Genomic DNA, 12,257 nt, shown 5'->3' on the forward strand with positions numbered 1-12,257 from the left:
ATATATGCGAAGACGATCATTTACTTGGGCACCCTTTCTTTTCATACGTTTTTTGGGACTGGAGATTCCAACAGTTTGCTCTTCCTTTTTGATGCAGCATAAAGCCTTGCTTGCATCTTTAACTGCTGCGCTAATGTTCATTGTTGAGGAGAAATAATTCAGAACATTAACGATGAGTCGTTTCTCTTTACGGCTGAAATATTGCCCCTGGGGTCGTTTTATATTTGCAGGTCCAGCTTCATCTCCTTGTACTTCCATATTATTGGAAACTCTACAAAGTTAACCTCAATGACAAAATCATAGGAAAACCCATCATTACCTTAAAAACGCTTGTAAATTGTAAATGATTTATGCGTTCTGAAAAGAACGATTTTTTAATAAATGCGGTACGAGAATTTAAGAAATTACGGAGAAAAACAAGAGCAATATAAATGTGACAGGTGACAGACTGATGAAATTACAATTTACAATTGACAACGTTGCCTTGTAGGACAAGGATAGTGTTATTTAGGAATCGCTAAAGATAGTAAAGGAGGTGTATACTCCATAAGAGCCCATACTGAATTTGGAGGTTTGGACGCGCTATAATTAAAGAACAAGACTCTGAAACGTGTAGCTAGGAATGATTAGTAGGTTGGTAGTTGTTATAGAGTAGACATCTTAACGTCTTCTGCACATTAAATATTTGGCTTGTCTCAAATTGTTTTAAAGGCGCACCAGAAATATACGTTGATCATGTTTATTAGAAAATTAGGTTAAAACTAATATCTGTAGTTACAAAGAGCTTTGACAATGAATACAAATATAAAATGCAAAGTTGATGTGCATTAAACACGACGATCTCAATCGTCAGGTTGGCCGAGCGGTCTAAGGCGCCAGATTTAAGCTCTGGTTCCCGAGAGGGAGCGTGGGTTCGAACCCCACACCTGACAAGAACCCTTTTTTTAATTCATGTTTATAACAATTGACTTGCAAGAGTTAGAAATAAATCCATTTCATTAAGATAACGTATTTCTTCGGCGCAAATAAAACACAATTTCTGTGGGCGTCTACAAGCTTAAGGCACCGAAGTAAAGTTTTTGTACTGGAACTAATTTCTCTCGGTTTTTACACAATGAAAAATCTACTATATAGAGAGCACCCGGGCGTGATATTGTGGTTTTTGTTACGATCTCTTATTATCAATTTAGTTGTTGTGAAAATGGTAATGAAATTAAATGCCGAGCAAAACCAACAAACCCACTAAATTGGAAATAAGATTTTCCAGCCGAATGAATACTGCTCGTAACGTATAAAATTAAGCTTTTTTTCAATGCATAACATTAATCTTCATCATTAATTGAACAAGAAACTTTGTAAAAGAGAAATTCGTTATATCTTTAATGTTTAATTGGCCAAGAAGGATTCGCTCCTGGCGTCAAGGTTAGGTTTGTCGTTGTAGTGCGCGATTTTATTTGTGATTGAAATGACTGGCATTAATGGTCAGGGGCGGATATATTTATATCCTTTAAGTGTGAAACTTTCAGAAGGCTAAATCTAAAATTCAACCTCTAATTGGGATACTGTCACTAGCGCGGCTCAATTTTGGCGGATCAAAAAAGCTATGTTTGTGTTATTATTATTTTTATTATACCTGCACAATATCTACAAAAAGAAACCTGTACATTATACAAAAGGAAAGTTATTGGTTAATTTATCATTAAGTAGTAGACATAAGGATTTATGTGTATTGTTTTTCCCTAATGACAAAAGGGAAGCCTATCAATTATTCAACATAGAACGTCTCTTTGTAAAAGATCTTTCAGCTATCAAATTGCTGATCTTTATAATAGTCTCTCTTTTAAAAGAATATTCAAGCAACCATTAATGACGCTCCCAATTTTCCACGGCTACTGGAATCGGGGTTGGAAAATTGAGAGTTCAAAGTGCTGGTTCGGGTAGCTCAAGTCGCAGCACGGTTCGGCAGTAAAACCAATTGAAAGCGGATACCGCTTAATACATATAATGGTCTTCAATAATAGAATAATAACAATGTAACTTAAACAAAATTTGTACGCCTCTGTGGACTGTGACCCTATGGTTTATTATATAGTATAATACAATAGGTGGACTCTACCTTTGTAGAATTTTCTTCTTAAAAAAAATGAAACGGTTTCAAAACAAAACAAAATAACTGGACAAATAAAATGAAACGGGTTTGTAATTAACTCAACAGGTATATAGGAATCTGGATTAGTAAAGTCAGGATGGTCCTCAGGACATAGCTACAAAGTACCGCCCTAAGATACCAAGAGTTTGTCAAGGTTTAGAATAACAGGAGGTGTGGAAGTTGACCAGGTACACAATACCAGCCGTGAGCTTCTGGAAGTTAGTTATCGGGAGTCAGACCGTAGCTGCAAAGCACCGGCCTAAGCTTCTGGAGCAGGTGAGGTATAACAGGGTTGGCGAAATTTAGGCCTATGGTACAAAGAACCGGCCTAAGCTGGTAAAAGGTTTTGAGCGAAAGGAAGGTGAGCTCAATAAAAAAAATTCAAAAACTCTCACAGACTGGACACTCGCGGTTACGTTTGGGGGAATATGTGGAAATGGTAATCGGGAAGGGACTAACGGGAAGTGGTATTTGATATAATCGGAAAGGTAGGTGGCGGCATCTCACGGAACTTAATGAAAATAGTTTTCATCATAATACGTAAAATGATTATAAAAACTATCATAATTGGATTCTTTACATATCACCCCTGCTTCGGAAGCCGGTACCTTGGTGTCCTCTGTCCGATTCATACCCAATGCGGTAGCTTCTTTTCCCGATCTTTATAACTTACCATTTCCAATGGGGATAGTAATACGCCGTTTAGTTCTTTTCATACTCCGGCGAGCTTGTCGGCTTGACATGTGGGGACATAGGGGGGAGCCCCTATCCATTTTTAACAGGTTGGCCATGGCCTTCAACTTGTCGGAGGTTACAGCGACCCCCGGAAGTGGTTGTATACCTATTCCTATTGTATACTCTGTGCTGAGAGATTCCGTGTGTGGATGGTACCTTGTGACAACAAATTTTCATTATGTCTGCGTCTGGAGTGGATAAAATCGGCAAACCACTGATGGGTGACGGGGTTGTTACCATTAACTCCTCTATCCCCTGGAGACATGTTTTCAGATAGTACCGGATTAGTGATTGCATTCACAAATGGCGGTGTATTTTCCGGTGCTTGTATGCCAAGCACGTCCGGACTTCCAAATTGCCTTTCCAATCTACTCGTCAGGTCATCCATTGCCTTGGTTGGAAGCGGAGTTTTGGGTGACTGGATACCTCTGGATACGTACGCCTTAGGTAGATTGTGGTCCTTACTGAACCTCCTGGGCGCCCATGGATGAATTTTCCTCTTCGTTTGTCGGGATCTTTTCGTTACTGGATCCATCTCACTAATACTATCTAATGGGCCGTGTATTTCCCTTATATGGGACCTCTGTGAGCGGGTTTCCCATTCCAAACTTTCTGGAGATGGTGGGGTGTTATGGCGCTCTTTAGACTGGATTTCAATCTCATCCTCGAGGTCAACTGGCTTTATATCCTTTACGTGGACATTCTTCTTTTGTGACCTCCTGGACCCTGTTTTGATTTCCACTGTCACAGGAGATATAATCCGTGTTATTTCATGTGGCCCCCAAAATTTTGGGGATAACTTGCTGGATATTCCCTTACCTTTATCAGACAATATATGCATACGACAGTAAACTTTTTCTCCCACCCGGGATTGATAGGGACTTCTACGGAGGTTATAATATTTTTTCTGAGTTTCAAATGCCTGTGCAAGAGCTTCTCTTGTTGTTGTCGGAGTTCCTCCAATGTTTCTAGTTTTGTTCCATATTCTTGTGGTTGCAACATTTCCCCATTTACTTCCGGTTGAACTTCCCTTATGAAAGTGTTGGTGGGTAACATTTCCCTGCTAAAATTTAAAAATGCTGGAGTGTATTGTGTAGAATCGTGCTTAACACTATTAATAGTGAAAGCTATTTCTGGTAGGTGTTGGTCCCAGTTTCTTGGTACTGCATTGGTGTTTTGTGCAATCATCATTACCGTGTACTCACCTATATTATAATGGAGGGTAAAGGAGCTGAATACCAGGACCCGGATGTGAGGGTTAGCTGGATATATGGATTGAAGAAAGACGCACTTATTGCAGAAGCTACGAAGCAAGGGTTAGCTGCAGATGGGAGCGTAGAAGAACTAAGAGCCAGATTCGATGGTACGGGAGATGCCATGTCATTCCTAGAAAGAATAGAAGAATTAAGGGAATGCAATGGTTACCAGAAATCCGATTTATTAAAGACCTTACCGGAATTGTCAAAAGGACGTGCACTATTATGGTATCGTAATAACAAATTATACTGGTTGAATTGGGAGGATGTAATTAGAAGCTGATTCAAGTTATACTACACGCCGCACAGGTACCAGCATAAGCTTGAAGAAGAAATTCGAAACCGAGTACAAGAGAATCCGCATCCGAGTACATTACAGACATATTAATGTTGATTCGTCGACATGGAGGTTTATCGCTAGAAAGCCAATTCGATCGTATTGATATGAAAATTTACGGACCGAATACAAATTCTACATCAGACCTCTTATGCCAGGTTTCGTTTGGTTCCAGTTTTATTTCATTTTTCTTTATTCCCACGGTGTGTATTTGTATTGTTCTTCATACTTTTTCTTTCGTCCTCTCGCCAGGGCATATTATATGTAATAAACATATTTACATTGTCTGCCGTAGTTGTTTTGCATTGAAAAAACCAGCCAGTCACAAGGATTTTCATCAAGCGATGGGTGCTATTGGCAATCGCCTTATTTCCGTATTGCCGTTAACTAATCCTTTATTAACTTGACGGTGACCCGACGTCGTTCTATGTTTCTAGAATATGTCAACGATAACAAGTCTAGATTCTAGTCGTTTTTTAACGAGCAAGGTGCACATTAAGGCGTATGGTTATTTGTTAGTGCCTGAAGTTATTTGCATTCATTGAAGGTGTTCAAATTTGTAAAGTAACGAGTATTTTTTATGAAATTTTTCATTTAAGTGTGTGACATTAAAATTTGTTTTGTGCAATGTGCACAGAGTTATGTTTGAATATAATATTTTGTTATAAATAAAGTATTGTACAGTACAATTGTGTTATAATCAGATAGGAGGGCTCCAATTCGCCAGCCAGTGTTAACCTTAATTTGATGAATGAACATTTTTTGAGGTGATCATGAATAGTTGATTCTGATTGAATGTTCAGAACAATTTTATACCTCTACATGACGTTTGCTTATAGAAATCACCGGCTTGTTGCAAAAGCCGAAGAAAAGTAGGTAGGTGCAAAATCCAAATCCAGTGAAGCCTATTATAAACAATACGAAAAGTTTCATTCAAACCTTCAAACAATGCTGTGATTAAGAAATAGAACAGATTTGGCAGCATACCCTAAATTACACGCGTTTGTGAAAGCTTCAAAGGAAAGATAGATATAAGCCAACGAAGTATTTTGCATTTACAGAAAGCAACCTAAGACTTTTTTATTTCAGCCACAGATGATTAAGGTAACCAGACAAGATGCGCATGGCCTTTGATTCAAACAAGGATTTGTTTATCTTTATGGTACGTTAAGAAGAACCCAACTTTAAATCTTTAGACGTTAGTTAGTAGCAGACAACTGACGGTACTTGTTTTGTGTATTGAACTTATTCCGAATTTTCGTTAAGTGCGTGTTTATTCTTATAATTGTAATGTGACGAGATAAGCGAACGCGATTTGGTCAAAGTAAATTGTCAATTCCAGTACTTTGTTATTTTAATTTATGGTAAAGTGTTTTGGTGGGTTGACGTTTTTAAAAATGGGATTTAGCTGGGAAACATTATTATTATTATTAGTATCAATAATCTTTCCCTGCACATGACACTAGCACCTAATTTTCCAATTTTCTCGTTGTCAAGTACGGACGTATTTAGTGCGCTCCTTTTTTTCTTCTGTATTTTGTGTTACGGTGTTTTCGTTATCGTCGTCGGCTACTTATCTCTTATCTCTTGAGTGCGGTAAAGTGTCTCTGATCTGTAGTGACAGCAAAAACAATAATTGATACGAGTAAGTTTTACCTTGGGAATTTGCAAATGTGATTGCGCGATTATACTGGCCCACAAACAAATTGGTTTTTCCTTCATATTAATAAATATGTCTAACAATTTTACTGATGACATGGATTCAATAGATCCTACCAGTTGCTCCACAGAATGCAGGGAACTCCAAAAAACCTCTCAGTTAGAAATGTCCCATCTTATTAAGCAAAATCGTGCCCTAAGGAATCAGATCGAAGAAAATTTAAATGAAAGTGTTTCAATGGAAAACTCACTCACAGAAGAGAATACTAGGCTGACAACACTTGTATTCAACTTGAAAATGACGATCAAAAATTTGACAAAAGATAATTTAGATCTTAGATACCTTAGATATCTTAGACCAATGTAATTTAAAATCAAATTCATCGACCGGTGTTAAAGTCAAAACTAGCACTACAAGTACTCAAACGGTTAATAATAGTAAGAGCGCCTCTGTTCAAACCAATTCATCGACAGGTGTTAAAATCAAAACTAACACTGCAAGTACCCAAACGATTATTAACAGTAAGGAAATTGATGACAATTTGAATGTAAGCACTTTTATGAAGAACTGCCTAACCGACGAAAACTCGAGACTTGTTTCCGAGTTATATTCCTTAGAAATGGAAAATAAAAATCTCTGCAGAGAAATATCAGATCTTAGGTATGATCAAAAAACTAAATATAAAGCAAACGTAGAGGTTGTTTCTAAGCGCTCTCAAACTTTTAAAGAAACTCAAGATGCAGCAATTCAAGCTCATAATGTGTCGCCATTTTTACGTGCGTTAAAACGTTCACAAGCGGACAACTTTTCTCAAACTGGTCAGAATACCCGTACCATATCTGTACAAACCCAAAATGCTGTCGTAACATCTCCTTCTGTTGCCGAACCTGTAATATCCGACAAAAAGCATCTTGAAGAAGCAATTCCTTCTGTTAGGAAAGTTAAGTCAAAATCAAAAAATGTAGCCGTAATAAATAAGTCACTTTTCGAAGAGCTTCAAGAAGCAAACATCTCTGTTCAACAAGTACATTCAGCTGTAGGCATCTCGCAAACATCTGAAGTTATTCCAAAAATTCAAGATTTCCAACCTACTATTACGAAACGCAAGGTCCTAATTCTAGCAGACAGCCATGGAAGGAACTTGGCGAACAAATTTCGCAATGCACTTTCCACACATTCGGTTACATGCATCTTTAAGCCAAACGCTACATTTCAACAAACTGTTAGTGGTGTTTCAGCGTTAACTACTAACTTTAGTAAAAATGACCACGTTATTATAATGGCGGGAACTAATGACACTTTAGGTAAGAAATCTATTAGTGACGTTTGTATTGAAAAAACTGTTTCTTCTCTTTCACACACGAACTGTTTGCTTGTTGCTGTGCCGTATGTAAATAATTATAATTCTTTTAATAATGTAGCCTGTAAGATTAATTATAAATTTCATTTCATCGCTACTGGTTGTGACTCATTTGTGAAATTCATTGACGTAAATCAGTTTCTAGATTATAGACATCAAACTTTCGATGGTATCCATTTGAATGAAAAAGGTAAATCTAAATTAGTAGAATACATTTGTAAATATTTTTTGCTTAATTGTAATCATATCACTTTTAAATCTACCCCAAATTTAACATTCATTAATTGCAATGCTACCAATAATTCTTTTTTAGATACCAACGATCAAATAGTTTCAACGAGTTGAGTAACAGTTCTTTCTCATATAAACGTATATGCGAGTTTTTTGCATATTCACATAATTCATTACACTTCTTACATCAAAATATTCAGTGCATGGCAAATAAAATTTTAGATCTAGAGCTAATCACAAATCATTGCCCATTTGATTTTCTCTTACTCACTGAGCATTGGCAACGGCAGGAGAAAATACATCAATTGTCAATAGTAAATTACAGTTTAGTATCATCGTTTTGTCGTGGTAAGAAAAAAAACGGCGGAGTTGTTATATTGAAAAATAAATCATGTGGTCTCTTAACAAAAACTTTAACAACCCCCACCCGACCTTGTGAAGGTATCTTAGAATTTTGTGGCATTGAGATAATAGGATTAAACTTAGTGGTTATTGCGATTTATAGGCCACCGAGTGGAGACGTTAACGTATTTTTAAATCTGCTTGAACAACTCTTAAGTGAAGTCTCGACCCTAAATAAGTCTTTAATTATAGGAGGCGATTTTAATATTAATCTCTTAGACACAAACAATATATATTCAAGCTCGTTTTTAGACATTACTGCTGCCTTTGCTCTGTTACCAACTCTAACAGAACCTACTCGTGTTTTTAAGACATCTGCAACATGTATTGACAATTTTTTTATTACTAAAAATCTATATTCGTCCACTGTCCTTAATATTAACCTAGACCTATCATATCATAATGCTCAGCTACTTAAAGTTTCTAGTACTCGAAATGTTGCCAAATTAGATAATACATTTAGACGAAGGAAGTTTTCCAACGTTAATTATAATCGTTTTTGTAATTCATTGCTATCTGAAGAGTGGAATGAAGTTTATGCGCAATCTACTTCGGATGATGCATTTAATATATTTTTTAAGACATTTAAGTATACCTTCAACGAATGCGTTCCTTTAACAAAATGTTTGCCGAATAAAAAGAGTACGTGTCCTTGGATAAATATAGTGATCTACTGAAACTTAAAAAGAAGGTTATAATGTTTAGTGATTTATCAAAACTACACATAGGATTTAAAGAAGCTCACCGTTACGTTCATAAGTTGTATCAGACGCAACTTCTTGTTGCAAAAAAAGCGATATTATAATAACAAAATTTTGAATTCTAATAACAAAACGAAAACCACATGGGATATTGTTAATAGCCAATAGAAATAATACTAAAGGAACCCAAATACAAATTTATGACAGAGGCAGTCTAGTGAATAATCAGGAAGCTGCAAATTTGTTTAGTGTTCATTTTACTAAATTATACACAGACAGCAAATCAAATTTAATTCATTCTGTGCCGCAGTTGTCTGTAGCATTATTCCTTTGGATATAATCTCTATTATTTATGCGCTTAAATCGTCTTTTTCATATGGTTGTGATGAAGTGTCTTCAAATCTTTTAAAAAAATGCAAACATGCAATTGCGAGTCCACTGTGTTTTATATTAAATCTTATTTTTGTGACCGGAGTGTTCCCAACGCAACTTAAGTGTGCTCTGGTAAAACCGCTGTTCAAGAAGAATGATCCACACTACATTAATAATTATAGGCCTATAAGCTTATTATCGAGCTTCTCAAAGGTTTTTGAACATGCCATTAATTCACAATTAAGGGACTACCTTTTACGTTTTGATATTATTAATCGTTTTCAACATGGATTTGTAAAAAATAAATCGACCGACACCGCCTTGTGTGAATTTGTTTCGGAAATTGTTACAGCGGTAGACAAAGGAATTAGCACTGTGGGCTTATTTATAGACCTTTCATCAGCTTTTGACACGGTGAATCACAATTTACTACTAGAAAAACTGTACAAATATGGCGCCCGTGGGAATGTTCTAAGTTTATTTGAATCATATCTATCAAATAGAACTCAAATTGTAGAAATGCCATCGGGGGAAAGAAGAACTTGTGTATCTGTCACATCTGGAGTTCCACAGGGTTCTATCCTGGGTCCAACCTTGTTTGTCGTATTTGTGAACGATTTTCCATCATTTATTTCTGGTAAATGTAAAAGTGACGAAATATTTGTAACATGTTACGCGGATGATACTAACATCCTAATTAAATCTAGAAATAAAGAATCCTTGGCAAATAAAACTCAATTCATTTTTGATAGATGTTGTACGTGGTGTAAAGATAATCAGCTAATTATTAATCATAGCAAGACTAGTGTTATTCACTTTACGCATACTCGAAATCCTGCCGGTGTTATTTCAATTTTAGGCCAACCATGCGCTTCGTCTACCAAAATATTAGGACTAACTCTTGACTCTCACCTTCGTTGGTCCCCGCATGTTGATACTGTCTGCCTGAAACTTCAAAAATGTTGTTACACTCTTAGTGTTTTAAAAAATATATGTAGTCGTGAAGTATTATTGATGGTATACCACTCCTACTTTCACTCTCACGTGAGATATAATATTATCAATTGGGGCTATTGTCATAGTGTGGAAAGAATCCTGAGGCTTCAGAAGCGTGCAATACGCATAATATGCAACTTAGGCTACAAACAATCTTGTAGAGAATACTTTAAGGAGCTGAAAATCATGACTGTGGTGAATACTTACATATTGGAAATTTGCTCATACGTTTACGCACACAAATCAATTTTCAAAACCGCTGATCATACCTATAATACTAGAAATAAAAAATTGATACAAGCAACATCCCACAAGACATCACTTTTTGAGAAGAACTTTTGTTACAACGCAACTAAAATTTTTAACTCGCTATCATGTTTTATTAATACATCCTCGAAAAAAATAAACTATAAACAAAATTTAAAAGAATTATTGGTGTCAAATTGTTTTTATAATATGGAGGAATTCTATCAATTTGTAAAACCTTAGTTTAAAACGTATTTGGCTTATTGTAAATCTTTTGACGTTTATTTTAGTGCTTTCGCAAGAACCGCACTAAAATACTAATAAATATTATTATTATTATTATTATAGCTAATAATGTATCATATATGTAGAAAGTAAGTAGAAAAATATCACTGACTACAACCCGTATTCCCTTTATACCGTACCGTATTACAGCGCATTGGAAAATAAACAAGTTCAAAAGTTGGTGTGAAAAATCATTCGATTATACTTTATGCCATCGAACTTTTTTTTAAATTATGGCTGGTATCAGCAAGTAAAGTTTGAAGAAGTAGTACGTATATTTTGCAAGCGACAAGCCGATCGATAATTAATTTAAACTTAAGCTAAAGATATATATCACCATTTGTGTAATAAACGTGTAAAGATCGAGAATATAAGGTCTAGATTCTGTGCGAGATATATTGCTGCAACTTCCATCTTAATACCGTACTTCGGGGATATTTACAGTAAATTTGAAATTTAAAAGAGAAACACTTTCGGTAATTATTCAACAGTAAATGACGGTAGAGTAACTTTGAATAAATTACATTTCGGAGCTTAAAGTGAAGATCCGCAATAAATGCGTGGTGCTCAGAACTCATCTATCTGTTTACGTATAAAAAATAAAATGGATAGTTTGCTCCTATATTAAAATGTCGTTAACTTGCTGTCATCTTCGTTGTAATGATGTCAACCACTTCATGTTAGACTTTTTAGCGCATTTCCAAAAAAAAATGCGCTATTGTGGCCACTTTGTCCGTCCGTCCGTCCGGCCGGCTGTCCGTCCGTCCGCTCGTTTTGAGACGCTTCTAGTTCTTTATCTTAGGAGCTATTGTTCTACTTTTTTCGCTATTTGGTTCATTATGGTGTCGAGGCTTGCACCAAGGAAGGAATTTTTTCTGCGTTTATTGCTAAAAGAGTTATTGTAAAAAAACCAACAAACCGTTTTTTACATGTTCCGTAATTTTACACTTTTGCCATTTATTAACGACCCTAGAGATCATTTATAATTTCGTATTGTTGTCTGTCGTCTTTCTGTTGGTCTGTCCGTCTGTTCCTTTGCTTGTCTGTCCCTCTATCTGTCCGTGTGAACGATAACTTTGTTTAGAAATGTCCGATCGCTTTTACATCTCCGTTAGTTATGAACTGAATTGCATCAAATTCAATATGGGCATAGCCTTAGCCATATAATACCCAATGCCAAAAGTTGAGTCGAATCGATTCAAAATTCACAGTGCCCCTTTCGCATCTCGACCATTTATAAACCGAATTGCAAACTTTTTTTCTTATAAAAGTATTTGAATGAAATTTGATACAGAGGCACTTGGAATAAATGAAAATCTAACGCCAATTTCAAAATTTGGTTTTGGGCATGCGCAGTGCCAACTTTTTTATTTATGGAAGAATTCAAATGCAATTTGATACAAAGGCGCTTGGAATGAAAGAAAATCAAACGCCAGTTTCAAAATTTGGTTTTGCGCATGCGCTGTGCCAACTTTTTATTTATGGCAGAATTTAAATGAAATTTGATAAATTGATACATAGGCACTT

The 12,257-nt window shown here is 35.9% G+C and overlaps 1 non-coding gene across 1 annotated transcript; it reads left to right on the plus strand.

Moving 5' to 3' along the window:
- The first annotated feature begins 848 nt into the window (after positions 1-848).
- Positions 849-932, plus strand: Trnal-uaa. The gene has a single exon. It is a non-coding gene; the product is annotated as a tRNA-Leu (tRNA).
- Positions 933-12,257: the final 11,325 nt, after the last annotated feature.

This window comes from Photinus pyralis, unplaced genomic scaffold (genome assembly GCF_008802855.1).
Source record: "Photinus pyralis isolate 1611_PpyrPB1 unplaced genomic scaffold, Ppyr1.3 Ppyr1.4_unclustered_Scaffold3030, whole genome shotgun sequence".
Classification (NCBI taxonomy): Eukaryota; Metazoa; Arthropoda; class Insecta; order Coleoptera; family Lampyridae; genus Photinus; species Photinus pyralis.